At 35.9% G+C, this 16,651-nt stretch overlaps 1 protein-coding gene and 1 long non-coding RNA gene across 2 annotated transcripts in view; both read right to left on the reverse strand.

Annotated features, from left to right (window-relative positions):
- LOC116666591 (metabotropic glutamate receptor 5-like) overlaps positions 1–16,651 on the reverse strand; it is a 279,400-nt gene that overhangs the window by 133,861 nt on the left and 128,888 nt on the right. The window lies entirely within an intron of this gene.
- LOC116666317 lies at positions 3,843–16,154 on the reverse strand. The gene is made up of 3 exons (XR_004323104.1): positions 16,031–16,154; positions 9,675–9,680; positions 3,843–3,858 (listed from the first exon to the last, which is right to left on the reverse strand). It is a non-coding gene; the product is annotated as an uncharacterized LOC116666317 (long non-coding RNA).

Consider the following 16,651-nt stretch of genomic DNA (forward strand, 5'->3'; position numbering starts at 1 on the left):
ATTAAATAAGCAAGCATTTATTATACTTTGGGTAAATTTATCTATTCTATTTTCCAAAACTGTAAGCCCCTTGAGGGTACTAAAATTGCACTTATTTAAGTACATATCATCGCATAATAGGTCCTCAGGGATTTCTTGAACAGAAAGATGGTACAGAAAGATAAGTAAAGAGTAAAATTTTGGAAGAGTAAATTTATTTTATTCAAATACAATCATCAAGTGGATGCTCAAAAATGTAAAACTATTCTTTCAGAAAATTATTACTTCAGGAAATATTAATTCACTTTAAAAAAGTATTGAGTGTGACCTTCCACATTAGAGCTTCTTTCCCTTTTATTTGACACAAATTATCTTTTGTCAAAAAAGAAAATGAAGATTCTTAACATAAAAATAATTAATAAATACATTCCAAATGGCTTTTACTCCTAATATCCTGTTGCTATATAAACAATCAATTTTGTTGACAACTACCAGTGAAGGAAAACATTGCCATTTCTCATTGGAGTTACTGCCTGGCATGATACCATCCCCCAAAATATGTGTAGGCAGGATTTATCAGTCAATGCGTGAGTACCACTTCCTGTCCTTTCATGGGGTCATAAAAGTTCATCAAGGAGTCTCAGCCAAAACCGCCATATTGAGTAGGCTGTGTCTTAGTTAAGCTACTGGTTAGCTGAAACAGCCAGGAGGGAGAAAAGCCAGAGACAAACACCACTTCTTATTTTATTACTATCTCTTTTATAAAGATGTCCCTCTTTTCAAAAAATGTATGTCTTTTCCCCATTACAGCCACATGTACAATGAGTATAGCAATTTCAAACTTTATATTGCACTCATTTCTTTATGTTTATCTCCTGCTACTAGACAATAAAGTTCTTCAAGGTCGATGTTTTTATCCTCACAAGAAAAACAATGAGTGTGTGTGTGTGTGTGTGTGTGTGTGTGTGTTGTGTATATCTTAGTTAAGCTACTCGTTTTATATGTATATTTTGTATAATATATGTCTTAGTTAAGCCATAAAACTGTGATCTAGGTGTTTTGGATGCTAGAGATATGATTAATGGAAAATTTTTAAAGCTAAGGGATTGGGGTAAAAAGGTTTCATCACCTATCATGTACTCTCATCAAAACTCCACCAATTATTACAAATGCCTTTTCTATGAAAACCTTTACTAACAAACAGGTTTCCAAGTTTTGGCGAATTATTCAAGTCTTACCCTGGAGTCTTTCTATGACATGACCCATAGAGCAGAGCATTCAGTGTGAGGCGGGACATCATTGGCTCACAGCCAGGGTGCTTTATTATCAGGAAGTATCAGGAGGATTTTATTTAGTGAATTCACTTTAGGCATTATACTAGGCATGGATTATGTAAGCAACATTTCAGCAATACTCTAGTAGGTGAATTAAAAATAAAAAGCTAGCATAGCATAACTTAGTAACTTGGATTTTGGACTATATATATAAAATATTATTTGTGAGAATACTACAGGGATATCAGGAATTGGCAGAAAAGTGTGTGCCATGTGCACTGCTGAGGGGTGTACTATGTTGGTGAATTTTTCTTCTGGCTACCAGGAATGGGTCTGAAAAAAAGAAGTTTGATCTTAAGAGCAAAGGTGCAAATTGATCAGACAAATTCATATGTGGCAAATGACATGAAATCAAATCAGTGAAATAAGAATACATGAGGGTTACAACTATCACTCATGTCAGTTACAAGTCTGAGTGCCATCTTTGGTTGTGTAATGTAGGTTGCTGAGCCTTGGAATCAAAAGTTGTGGTATCTACTCCCACCAGTCACTCTGGTTCATACAGTTGGGTTGAACTAACTGAATTAGACAAAACTGAAAAAGAATCAAATGCAGAGAAAGAAAAGATCAAATTTTAGAATTTATTTTTAAATTTATGTAAAATAGCCAAGTAGAAATGCCAAATAGGAAATTGAATAAGGACATTCTGGCTCAGAAAATAGAAGTCTAAATTGGAACTATTTGAGATCATCAGACTATGGAGAGCAACAGTAATAGATCAAAGTGTAGGATGGGAAAGGAAGAGAGCTCTGATTATACCCTAAAGAATTCAAATATTTATGCATTAATTGAGAAGGAAAAGCTGAGAAAGAAAATGGAGAAGAAGGAACCAAGAGAATGTATTGTTACGGAAACCAAGATAACAATGATGCACTTTTATTTTCCTTTGGACATTAACAGTGTGACTACTAAGGTGAGATGTGTAACCAAAAACCCATTGATTTTGTCAACATAGCAGAAGCCATAAAAGAGCAGGCTGTGGGTGAATCGGAATCAGGGAGTAAAGACAATATATTTGTACAACTTTTTTGAGAGATGCTGGACAGTGAAGACAAGCCAAGAGGTATGATGTTAACTGGAAGAGAATGTGGAATCAAAGGAGAGATTTTGTGTGTTTATTTCTAGGTAAGGGTACAGTAGGGAAAGTGCTTAAGCCAGAACATAGGGCACAGTAAGCACTCAATACGTGACAGTTGTGATCGTCACCACCATCGTGAACAACATGTTATCTAGAGCCTGTGGAATTAATTGGTAAAAGGTTAATAACAATGTGTACCGAGGGCTGCACTAGTCACTTCAAATAGTAATGTTAATAACAATACTCATTATTTAAACCAACCAATCCCATGAAGTAGCTACGGTTTCCCACATTTATAAACAAGGTATTATGCTGAGAGAATTTACCAAATAATTGATAGCTAGGTGAGTAGAAGAGTCGGAATTTCACTTTTCATCTGTCAAATTTCAAAGCCTCTTTCCCTACAGTACATTATTACCCTTAAGGACGAGGTGAGAATTGCTCAGTTTAGTTCTGTGGTTCTTCCAAAGGCACTCAACCACCACTAAATGTTTCATTTGAAACCAATTCCCGATACTACCAAACTGAATTCATCTCAGCAAATGTATTATTTACCAAACAAGTTTCTTGCCCAATTACTAGAAATAAATTATAGATGTGTATGATTTAGCACTAAATGATCCAATCCACATCATTGTTGAGAATTGGTGTTTAAATGTCGATGTCTTCCTACAAAATTTACAGTGCTTAATTACAGCTTTTCTATAGACAAAGGCTTATAAAATAAGAGGAGGCTTTTGCAAATAGACATGCCATAGACTTTCTTATTAATTACTTAACTGAGTCTTTGCTGATGAGGGAAGAAGGACTTCAGAGGGACAAAAGGAAGGGAAAAACTTGATTTTGATATTAAGAATTCTGTAGTATTTTAATTATTACCTTGTTAATAGAGTTTAAATTGAGATTTGCAAAATGAAAACAAATCACTCTATTAATCTTCTAAGAAATATTGGTGTTTTTTACTTTTTTCTTTTTCTGGCTAGTCTTCCTAGAGGAAAATAAAAAGTTGAGACAAAAGCTATGACCCAAATTCCCACTCTGACCCTCCAGAATTCAGCCTTCCCCTGCTTTCTTCGTAAGCTGTCAGCTTCACAGCTGAAGCCTGCAGTGCATGTATCATTAAGAGAGATTCTATTTCCACAGAAAGGACGAATCTCTATATGGAACTGTGTGTCAATGGGTCCGGTGGGTTGGTGAGTTATTCACTGTGTCTCTGTTTTAGCTCACTAGTCACCTCTGATCCTGGATTCTAACTGGATCTAATGACAACCCAGAAATTCTCCCCTTACCAGCTGAAGGCAGAAAATTCTCTGCAGCATAGCCAAAGCCGTTCAAGCTTGACAGCCTTTGCTGAAACGAAGCAACTTCTTTGACAGCTGTTCCCTGGCCTGCCACCACCTTCTCTAGTTTAAATCCACACTGCCTGGGTTCTGTGGTTGCTACATACCCTCTGGAAGAACTCAGTGACTCCCACAGGGCCGAGGGGAGGAACTCAGTTTGGAGTTCTGAATCACTGCAGGATTCAGAAATGAGTAGAACGAATTGAAATGTCGTGCAATGGCTGTGCTGTTGCTGTTTCCAAATTCTGAGCTTCATTTGGGAGGAGGTCAACCACGCTATGTTTTGGGATTATGGCCTTAGTGACTGACATTTGTAGTTTAGACACCTGCTGTCCAATATGGTAGCCATTGGCCACATGTGGTAAATAAGCATTTGACATGTGGCTAATTCAAATTGAGATGCTCTGTTGGCATAAAGCAAAATTGATTTCAAGGACAGGATGGAGAAAACATGTAAAAGATCCCATTAATATTTTGTAATATTGATTACATGTAGAAATGATAAAATTTTGGATCTATGAGGTGAAATAAAATGTGTTTTAAAAATTTTTACTTGTTTTTTTTTTTAATCTTTTCTTAAAATCACACACATGGCTAACATCATATCTTTATTACAGAGTACTGAGTCATGCATACAAAGAGAAGATTTCTATCCTATATTTATAGGATGACACTCTATGAGATCTGGGACTTTTTATTTTCTAACATCTAGCTTTTTTCTCCAGCCTCACTGCCTACCTTTCCTTTGTGTACACAGCCCAAGCTTCAGCCCTACCAAAGAATATACAGACCATCAAATGCACTGTGCTTTTTCACATCTCTAAATTTCACAAAACTGCTCCTTCTTAAGATATTCTTCTGTTTAGCTAATTCCTGCTCATACTTCAAGACAGCTGAAAGGGACAGAATTCTCTAGCGCTCCAATTCTGAATGGATGTCCTCTACTGTGCTCTCATTGCCCGCCCCCATTAAATGTCACAAGACTTTTCCTGTTTTATTGTAATTATTTATTTGTTTGACTTTCTAAGAGACTGTGAGCTAATCAACAACAAAAAAAGAGTTACCTCTTAATTTCCCCTTTTTTCTCCAAAACTTTGGTGGCCTAAGTCATTGCTGAATAAATGCACTTTAGAAAATGAGTATTGACTTTCTCACAGCTTTATAGAGATATAATTGGCATATAACATGACATAAATTAAAGGTGTAAATATGATATACATTCATATTGTGAGATGATTACCATAACAAAGTTAGTTAATGTATCCATTACCCCACATAGTTATCTTTTTTTTTTTTTTTGCTGAGAATTTTTATGATCTACTCTCTTAGCAACTTTTCATGTACACAATGCAGTATTGTTAACTACAGTCACCCTGTGGTATATTATATTCTCAGAGCTTATTCACCTTATAAGATGAAGTTTATGCCTTTTGACCAATATCTCCCCATTTCTCCCACTACTCCGGCCTTGGGTAACTCCCAATTTACTCTTTGTGTCTATGCGTTTGGCTTTTTTCATTCCACAAATAAGTGAGACCACACAGTATTTGTGTTTTTATGCTTGACTAACTTCACTTGGCAAAATGCCTTCAAGGTTCATTGAATTTTCAGTAATAAATGATTATTGAGCATCTACTGTGAATAGCTGTGAGAAGCAGTTCTCGTATTGAAGCTCCTCTGCACTCACTGTGTTCCCAAAGGGCCAGAGCTGGGCTTAGAGAAGACCTTGTAGGAAGTGAGGAGACTGTGTTTGAAATCTTATTCTTCAACCTACCACCTGCGTGGTCTCTATGCACTTGTCTCTTTATATATAATATAATAGGCACCCTGAGGGTCCACAGAATGGAATTTTAGATCTGCCTCCTACACTGTATTATTAAACTGTAGCAATCATAAATTTTAGCCATTTTCTCCAATTTTTTCCTTACACGTGTTTGCTCCAATTTCCATTTCTCAATATATATTCCATTCCAAATTCCACTTTCTATTTCTATAAATATATTCTGAGTCTTGTGGATAATTCCTAAGCTAAGTTTGCTTTGTAAAAATAAATAGGTTTCGAGAGTCAGAAATTCTGCTTAATGCCGAGTTACTGGCAAGGTGTCTGGTAACATTATGAAACCTAGTCTTCACTGAAGTGGGAAATTTTACAACTTACGTAACTATCTCATTCAATCATCTGTTCTACATATATTTCTCAGATATTATATCAAGTATTATTTGGTCTTTTGAGATAGTCCACCTTTTATAAGATCTGCTTAGTCTGATAAAGCTTTTATTTTCCTGCTCCATGTACTCATGTCAATTTGTTAAGATTTCAGCAATGGCGATAACTTTCCACCAGACATAAGACTTGCATTTTTTCCCATATGTATCAAGCCAAGGGAGAACAGAACTCAATAAATATATTTCTGAAAGAATTAAAGTTTTTGCTGATAATACTTGGAATCCTGTGGGGAAGAAATGAACATTTCTTTGTAAATCAGATTTACCACTTTGTTGCTTGTTTTTTTCTTTTGCTTTTCTTTCTTTTTAATACCAAAAATTCCGAAGGAGTATCTGTTTCAAAGCAAGAGCAAAAGCTCCTGGCCTGGGCTCATGAGAGTTGTGATTTAAGCTCTCTTCTAGAAAGAAGTCCAATTTTCAATCATTAGTATGTTGACTCCAGGTTTTGTATATTTATAAATACCACTAATCTTGCTTAATCTGGGGGAAAAAGGGAGAAAGTAGAGGAAGATAGACCAGTTTACCTGCTCCCTCATCTTGGGTAATCTCCACTGATCCAGGATTCAAAACCTTTAAGAGGAATTGGTTCCATCCCACTCAATATCTAAACATTCATTTAAATGAGTAAAAAATAAAAATTATACAGGGCTAAGGGGGCAGGTGCATAAATAAATAAGTCTGCTACTTAACATAATATTGATAAGCATATAGAGGTGGGCTAATATAAAATGTCTCTATATATTGATAGACATTCTTATATATGTTTGTATATATATAACTTCATATCCATATATGATATACACATACGTATATACTATAGTAAAAGTACAAAGCCCTGAGTTGGACATATGTGTTAGAGGTCAAAGGAAGAAAAGATTACTTCTACTTGGACACATCAGGTGACGAGACTTATATACTCCATCTGTTCCCCTCTCTCAGTACGTTTGAGTGATTTTAACTTTTATATTTAACATGGTAAACAGCTTAGTTATGCCCTATTGTAAAGCACTGGTTTAGTCACACGTAGCAGATGTTATCAAGCTTTTCTCCATCGGCCCCACATGATTATGGGAAGCATCTTAGCCTGGGTCCTCCACAATGCCCGGCTGAGGGAAATCAGAGTAACACAGGGAAGGAGAGGAAGCCAGTCCAAGAGTGGATTACTGAGGCTATCTGATGGCTCACTTCATGGGATCATCTTTTAAGAGGCCACAAAGACAGCTTCTCAAGGCCGTGTTGAGGAGGAAGGGAGAAGAGGTCCAGTCTCTCATTTGCCAGTGGTTCAAGATCGCCTCCACAAGGCATTATTTCCCCTCATCTGCTTTCTTATCATGAATTGGCTCCAAGCAGCATGCTTTAGCATAGCAAGGTAGCTCCTAAGTAGAAAGTCAGAGGTCTGCAGAGCAGACAGGAGGCAAGACACTACTTACTGAGTGGCACCCATGTACAATAATTTCAAGTCCATGCAAAGTTGGTCACTACATTGTTGGCTGAGAATAAAACAAAGAACAAAGGCCTGAAAACAGATAAAATCAAGAAGGTTTTTAAGTGAAATCTTAAGTGATATCTGATACAGGAGAGGTAAAACATTGGAGTTATTTTAATTATTTGCAAATGACTCTGTTTCTCAGCTTTTGACAAGGTGTTTACTTGACTCCTATGATGTGTGGGGCATCTGATGGTAAATGTTTAACAACGACATCTCTGGAGGGGTGTGTGTGGTACAAATTTTACTGATCATAAAATAAATAGAGCACTCAATTTGGAAATAATAATAATAAAAGACACAATCCTCCATATTATAAATTCCATATAGCCAATTAACTCTCACAAAATGCCTTCATTGAATTTTGCTGAAATCTTGTTATCATTAGCCAACGTATGGTGGCAACTGAGTAATCAGTGTATTTCTGATATGAATGGTGACTGAGGTTTTTATTTATGTTAAGATGTTTGACCAAAGTGAAACCAAATAAGTTGTATGTCAGAACTTTGCTCACCAATCAGTGATGCAAGTAACGACTTAGTTGAATCAGAAAAAAGTTTGAAATACTATACGAATATTTCTTTATATATCGTTGCTTTTCCCAGTGTGATGGTTACAGATTTAACACACTTCTAAGAATAACTTGAATTAACATTTTCTTCATCATTTTTTAAGTCTAGGCAATAAAAATTAATCTTTGACTTTTAGCATGCCAATTTCAATGGTGTAAATGTTCCCACCATGACTAATTTCAAGCTGCCAACATGAGGTCATTGAACATGGAGTTGGGAAAAAAACATGCTAATATATAGTATATTGATCATATAAATTCTATGGCTGCAAATAGCCTAAAGAGTATAGGAAACAGTACCATGTGGTCAAATAATTACTAATAATTTGCTTTTAATCAAAAGTTTCTGGTATTTTTTTTTTGAATAATTTCTTTAATGATAAATGTATATAATTTAATTTTTAATAATGGCAGTGCTTAACAAAATGCTATTGAAAATTTAACAGTTCTCTTGTGCATATTTTACAAGCTATTGTCAGCATCAACACTGGATTATGCCAATAGAATCTCCTAAGATTCTGCTGGTCAATGATCTCTGTCATATTTTCAGTTACTCCAGGACTTGTAAAGGGCCCCTGAGCTTACAGTGGTTATAATAGCAACTCTTTGTAAAAAGATCCAGTACAATAAAGGTGGAAGTTTAATAATGGTGGAGAGAGGAAGATTATGTCACTTCTAACTGAGTATATCAGGAACATGTCTGCTTACAAAGGAGGATTTAACTGGGTCTTGCAGAAGGAGTAGATTTTGGCAGTCAGGAGATGGCATTCCCGATGGAGCGAACAGAATGACACAAGCAGGCTTAGGTGGGTCAGTGTGTGGTGAAGATCCAGTCTTCCCACGGCAGAGGCCACAAGAAGGCAGGACCAGGAGTAGGCTAGGACCCCAACCGGGAGACTCTGACTTACTGGATGAAGAGGCAAAATAGAAGCGATTGGGGAGAGCAGGTGACGTGATACGAACTGCACTTAGGAAAGCGTGCACTAGGGATAATGAGACAAGGGACGACAGCGCTGGTCCAGAGAGAAACAACAGAGTTGGATAATTACAGATTTCAGAAGCAGTAAGGGACTGAATTAGGATGGCGACAATGGAAGCAAAGGTGGCAGCGTGCAGGGCCATGAGGTGATACAAATCAGAGGGTGTTGACATCCGCATGGAACACAAAGTGAATGATGGTTTTTGGGATTATGCCATGTGGTCTTTTAAGACAAAACACTAACGAATTATTACTTCTCATGAGATTACATATGAGAGAAAGCAGAAAGCTTAGTTAGGAGGTCAATGCAGTAATCCAGGTGAGAAATGATAGTAACTTAAAAACCCATACCCTACATGGCTGCTCATTTTTTGTCATGTTCCCAGAGCGCTGTTTGCCCTTATTAAGGACTGAATTGTGTGTCCCCAAAGTTCATATGTTGAAATCTTAACCCCTAGTACCTCAAAATGTTACTGTATTTGGAGGTGGGACTTTGAAGAGGTAATTAAGGTAAAATGAGTTCATATGGGTGGTCCCGCATCCACTATGACTGGTATCCCTATAAGAAGAGATGAGGACACACACATGCACAAAGGGAAGACCGTGTGAGGACACAGGGAGAAGACAGCCATTCACAAGCCATGAAGTACGGCCCTAAGCAGGAGCCAACCCTGCTAACACACTGATCTCAGACTTCTAGTCTCCAGATCTATGAGGAAATAAATTTCTGTTGTTTCAGCCACCCTGTTTAAGGTTCTTTGTTATGGCTTCCCTAGCAAATTAATGTAGCCCTCTGCTGCTGACCAAAACTGCCAATCACAAAAGGTACCCAAACTCTTAGACAAGATAAAGATTAATATAATTTTGCTGTCAGAGTTATCATGTTATTTGGAAAGGACACTGGCCTTTGCAATATATAGACAGAGTTTGAATCTTGCATCTGCAATTTCCTAAATAGGTGAGGCTAGATGCCTTATTTAAATGTCTCTGAGCTTTAGATTTTTAAATCACATCAGAGATGGTAGGACAACCGCCAGCCCAATGTCTGGCACAAAATACTCAACCAAAATTAAGTCACTGTCTTAGCCCTTTCTCTTAGTTTTTTGTTCCTAAAAGGCAGTCACAATATTAAACAGGCCTTAAGAAAATGGCTCTAAAATTAGAGTAAACTTGAATCTCAGTTGAATTAATCAAACCTGGGTTCAAATCCTGGCTCTGTCATTGATTTATATCTGTGTTTGGGCAAGTTGCTTAATCTTTCTAAGCCTTTGTTTCCTTAATTATAAAATTGTCATAAAGTGGTTATGAGGATTAAATGTGATTTTGCATGTGAAATGCTTAGAACAAAGTCTGGCACATAAAAAAAGGCTCAACAAGTATTGCTGTTATTAATCATATAGTTTCATAAGTTCTTTTTTTTTTTTTTTTCGTATTTGCCATCACTGATAACCAGCTCTTCTTAATAGAAACTCTCCCTGTGTTGTTGCCTCCGTTCTTAATTCTTTAGCTAACACCTATGGCTCTCAATTTACATCTCCAGTTAGATATCTGGAAAATGGTCATTCAACTATTGCCAAGTACTTTTCCAAGAAATTTAAAACTAAAGCTGCTCATTAGATAGGGTGGTGCATTCAGCGTTCAGAGTATTGCTACAAAGTACCACCATTTTATTGTCTCTTGAAAACACAATCTGTACCCCTGTTGCTTGTGTAGGCAACTCAAAAAGCAAATTAGAACAGACATAACCTCTGTCATCAGGGAACTTAATAGCTAAAGCATCTTGATTGGATTTACCCAGTGTTTTAATAAAATCACTCATGGTCCAATTCTCTTGTCCTCATTTTGCTGCTAATGAAATCCCAGGATAGTACCAAAAGTGTTGGTTTTTTTTCACTCTGTTGCACTAATGTCTGCTCTTCTCCCTACACTGTAATCCTTTAATCATACCTTTGGGATACTAGAGTGCAGTAAAGCATTTGGGATTACCTAACCCACAGGAATAACAAGTTATTCTCTGAGGCACATGGAGGCTGCCAGTGTGGCTCATTTCCTCCCTGGCCCTCAAGATAGCTTTGATTCTACCCAGGCCTCCAGGGGGCACTTCTGGCTGAGAAAAATCCCTGAAATGGGAGTCCTCTCTATTCCTAACTTTGCATTGCAGGAGCAAGTTAGTTTTAGAAACAATCCTAGGATTCAAGACCATGTTGGGTCATGAACTCGTGGAATTACAAACCAGCTGTGAAGACATGACCACAGTCATGCTTTCAGTTTAATAAGAACTCATTCTTTTTGATACAAACATGGTATCTGTCCAGCTTCCAAGAAGCGCCTTAGTGCCATGTCTGTGTGCAGTCTCTTTCCCTGGCAAGAGGCCCCCCTGCCTGTCTGCTGATCTGAGATGAGTACAGGATCCACGTTACACTTACAGCTCTTCAGCCCCCCTGGCCTTGGTGATTGGCCTAAAGGGCGGAAGTGTTACCTAAACTGCATTTTTTTCTGGTTGGATTTTTTTTAACTCAAGCTAATATTGGGAATCTCTTTATTCTCTGCAAAAATGTGAGCCAAGAGTGGTCAGTAGACTCATGAAGAAATGAAAAAAGAGAATGATGCCTCCATGAAAAAGAGAGGGACTGAGGTGAAGGGAGTGGATGTGTCAATACTGGGCTCTGGTTGTTTTTGTTAGTTTCTCCTATACATTCCTGGCTCTCACAATTACCTGAAGTAAATAAATCCCCTTTACTGGTTAAGCTAGTTTGACTTCAATTTCTATCCATTCACAATGCTAGTGCTCTGACTGGTACCCTAATCAAAGTAAGAAACAAAGATACGATAAAAGAATAAGTCACTTCATAGAGGTGTTAGAACTTTAGTTAAGCCACAAAGGGAGGGTAAAAAAAAAAGCAAATACGTTAGCAGATTATAGAGAATTCCACATATGAAACAGAACCTTATGTGGGCTTGAGGGAAGGGACAATGGATGTGAAATATGTCTGTGGTTGTCATCAGTTTTCCTGAATCACAGGGTCCCTGTGGGTTAATATAACAATGGGAGAAAGCACTAAAATACAGAAAGGTTTCAAAGCCAGGCAGAGAGTTTCAACCTCATGCAGCAGACAATAAAATCATTTTATGTTTCAATCAGGAAAAGTTACAAAGTAAAAATTGTATTTAAAAATATTTTGGGGGGGGGAAGAGGTTTGTAGTGATGATTGGAGGCAAGAATAGTGAGAGATCTCATGAGAAGTCAATAAAGGAATCAATCGTGCAATCAAAAGAGTCTGAAGTAGGAGACAGGCAGCAGAAATGGGGAAGAATGAGGCACTTTTAAGAAGAAAACAGTGTTTGGCATTGTAGGGAGCCGTGGAGCATAGATCAGCTTTCAGGGTGCAAAGGTAAGATGTGGACGAGGAGGTACAGACAGTCTTTATAAACTGAAAATTCTAGCAAATGGGAGTGTAAGGAAGGAGGTAACCAATCTAAATCAGGTAAATCAACTTTAGCAAGAAACGTACTAACATATTAGGGAAACTTTCGTCTGTGTGATATTTTCATTCTTCAGAGTGATATAAAGTGCTATTCACTAAAACAGAATTTACAGAGATTAAACCAGTGGCTATAATTTTAAACTAAATGACTTGACCTGCATTTTACTGGCAGTTAAACATATTATAACTCCATAATAGCCATGGGAGAATGAGATAGAGATGATTATATCCAATATACAAGTAAATTGAAGTTCAGAAGACTTCAATAACTTACTGAAGATCACAAAACTAATAAATATTAGCAGGAGAAATTAGGAATTCTGAAGTCTATCAAATACTTTTTCCATTTTACCAGACAGAAACTTATAAATCCCAATTATTATTTTGCCATTAGGAAAATCTACATTATCACTTAGAAGAAAAATAAGAACAGAAAGGAAGAAGTTAACATTGTTTAACATTGCCAGGGTATTCCTGGAAATTTTTGTAACACTAACAAGAGCTACATGTTCCAGAAGATACTATATTATCATACGTGTAAAAAATAATGAGAAATAAAATGAATAGCCAAGGAACAAAAGCATGTCAAAATATAAGAAACAATTTACAAATCTAATGTGATGAGATAAATTCAGTCATCCAAGAATTATAATACAGAGAAATGATGGAAATCAGGGATCATTTAAAATTTACATTTTATTGAAATGAGTCTTCCAAATGGTAAATTCATAATAATTTAAGGTGAGCCCTTGTACAATTTTTTCTCTTTTAAAACCTCTATATTTTATAAGATCTGAAATCATAAAACTCCTGCAAGAAAACAGAGGCAGGATGCTCTTCATTACTCTAAGCAATTTTTTTTTGGATCTGTCTCCTCATGCAAGGGAAACAAAAGCAAAAATAAACCAACGGTACTACATCAAACTAAAGAGCTGGTACACAGCAAAGGAAACCATCAACAAAACGAAAAGGCCGCTCACTGGATGGGAGAATTTATTTGCAAATAATATATTCAATAAGGGGTTACTATCCAGATTATATAAAGAACTCACACAACTCAATATAAAAAAAAAAACCAATCTTATTAAAAAATAGGCAAAGGACAAGAATAGACATTTTTCTAAGGAAGATGTATAGTTGGCCAACAGACACACGAAAAGACACTCAATATCACTCATTAGGGAAACACAAATCAAAACCAACATGAGCTATCACCTCACACCTGTCAGAATGGCTATTGTCAAAAAGACAACAAATAACAAGTGCTGGCAAGGGTATGGATTCAGGGGAAGCCTTGCTCATCATTTGTGGGATTGTAAATTGGCACAACCACTGTGGAAATCAGTATAGAATTTCCTCAAAAAATTAAAAATAGAACTACTATATCATCCAACAATTCCACTTCTGGGTATTTATCTGAAGAAAACAAAACACTAATTCAAAAAGATATATGAACCCTTATGTTTTTTGCATCATTGTTTATATTAGCCAAGACATGGAAGCAACATAATGTCTATCTATAGATGAATGGATAAAGAAGAATAATGAAATATATAATGAAATACTACTCAGGCATAAAAAAGGAATGAAAAGTTGCCCTTTGTGACAGCAAGGATGGATATAGAGGGCATCATGTTAAGTGAAATATATCAGAGAATGACAAATTCCATATGATTTCACTTATATGTGGAATCTAAAAAGCAAAACAAATGAACAAACAAAACAAGGCAGAAACAGGCCCATAGATACAGAGAACAAACTGGTGATTGCCAGAGGGGAGGCAGTGGGGTGTTGGGCAAAATAGGTGAAGGAGATTAGAGCTACAAACCTCCAGCTATAAATAAATGTCATGGGGATGCAATATACAGTATAGTGAATACACTCAGTAATACTGTAATAACATTTTATGGTGACACATTGTTATTAGACTTATTGTGGTGATCAATTGGTAATGTCAAGTCACTATGTTGTACACCTGACACTAACATAATATTGTATATCAACTATATTTCAACTTAAATGGAAGACAAAAAACACTTGTATATTTTAAATGGGGGATCTTTTAGAGTAGATTGAAATAATTTCATATGTTAATTATATTCTAAGTATTAATTAAAGAAAAATAGACCATGTAGAATATCTTCAGGGAATCAGGTCTATCTTTATAGGACAAGGCATCCAGCAGAGTGCCTTCATCTAAAGACGTCCATTAAATAACAATAAACTGAAAGAAGAACCCATCAAAAATTAAACAGTAAATATGTATTGAACATTTACATTGGGAGGTCCTAGGCACCGAGATGCATAGACAGAAGACTGAGACAGTCCCTGACTTTGAGAAGGCTACATTACACTAAAAAAAGAAAGAAAAGCTAACTTGCAAATGGAAATAGCAATTCAATATAATATATGGTAAAAGAAGCAGACTGGAATTTGACTACTACTTCATAAGACTTGAAGTTCAAGAAGGAAAGCATTTCAAATGAAGGGAGAGAGACACAAAGATAAGATGATGCAAAATCAATTTTAGTCAATAATGTGGTATATATATATATATATATATAATTTAGCTTGAAACAGGATGGTCCCATAGTAGAAGAGGTCATTGGGCTGAAAATGCAACTTAAAGGCAAATTATAGAGGATGCTGAGTGTGTGATGAGTAAATTAGCCCCAAACCAATTGGTCAGAAAATCTTTTGCCCTGATAGCCAATTGTCATTTTTTTTTTTTTTTAAACAGGGATCATTCAGAGGAGAAGAGAAGTTTTATTTGCATTTCTTGGTCTATGTCACATTTACAGGGTTTCTTACCTGGTCTCCATGGCCTCAAGGGGTTTACAGGGAGAATTCATGGCATTCATAAATTTGGTTAGGCAAAAATGATATGGAACATACCAAAATTGTGGAATGCAGTATGCCAGTGCTTAGAAGGAAACTGATAGCATTAAATTCTTAAATGTGAAATGAAAAGTCTTAAATTAATTATCTAAGCTTCAAGCTTAATAAACTAGAAAAAAATAAAAGAGCAAATTAAATGAAAAGCAAACAGATGGAAGGAAATAATATATACAAGGCCAGATACTGATAAAATCTAAAACAGAAAAACAATTGAGAAAATTAATGAAACCAATGAATGATTAGCTAAATTGACCATGATTGAAAGGGAGATGATGCAAATCACAAATAATCAGGAATGAAACAAGGACATCACTACACACCCTACAGGTATCAAAAGTATACTCAAGGCGCACTATCAACAACTCTGAACAAAAGTTTGACAACTTAGATGAAATGGAACAATTCTTTCCAAGACACACCTAACAATACTCTCTCAAGAAAAAAATGGGTAATTGGAATAGCTCCATACCTGATACAAATATTAAGTTAATATTTAAAATTCTTCCAAAAAGAAACTCCAGACTCAGATCATTTCACTGAATTCTTCCAAACATTTAAGGAGGATATAATACCATTTCTACATAATCCCTTCCAGAAAATAGATTAGAGGAAACAATTCCCCATTCCCTTCATAAAGTCAGAACCATCCTAAACCAAAGTCTGAAAAAGATATTACTAGAAAACTCACATCTATACTCCTAGAACATGGACAATGAGCATAAACAAGAAAAATTCTCTATGAAATGTTAACAAATAAATTCCAGCAGTATATAAAAGAGACAGCACATCACAATACAGTGTGGCTTATTCTAGAAATGAAAGACTAGCTCAACATTCAAAAATCAAATAATATAATTCACTATATTAACAGAATAAAGAAGAAAAATAATGTGATCATCTCAATATTTGCAGAAAACACTTTAGATTAGAGTCATTATACACTCATAATAAAAACTCTCAAGAGATTAGGAATAGAATGGAACTTCATCAGTATGATAAAGGACATTTACCAAAAACACACAGATAAAATCATGCTTCACGTAAAAGACTGAATACATTCCCTCTCGATCAAGAGCAATGAAAGTGTGTCCCCTCCCATCATTATGATTCAGCATTATCCTGGAAAGTCTCAATCAGTGCAATAAGGCAGGAAAATAAAATAAATAAGATAAGTAAAATAAATAAGAATATAAGACAAATTTAGATTGGAAACTAAAAAAATAAAAATATCTCCTTTCACAGACATTGTTTCAAATAATCGTCTAGGAGTATTGT

The sequence above is a fragment of the Camelus ferus genome, chromosome 10, assembly GCF_009834535.1.
Source record: "Camelus ferus isolate YT-003-E chromosome 10, BCGSAC_Cfer_1.0, whole genome shotgun sequence".
In the NCBI taxonomy this organism is placed as follows: domain Eukaryota; kingdom Metazoa; phylum Chordata; class Mammalia; order Artiodactyla; family Camelidae; genus Camelus; species Camelus ferus.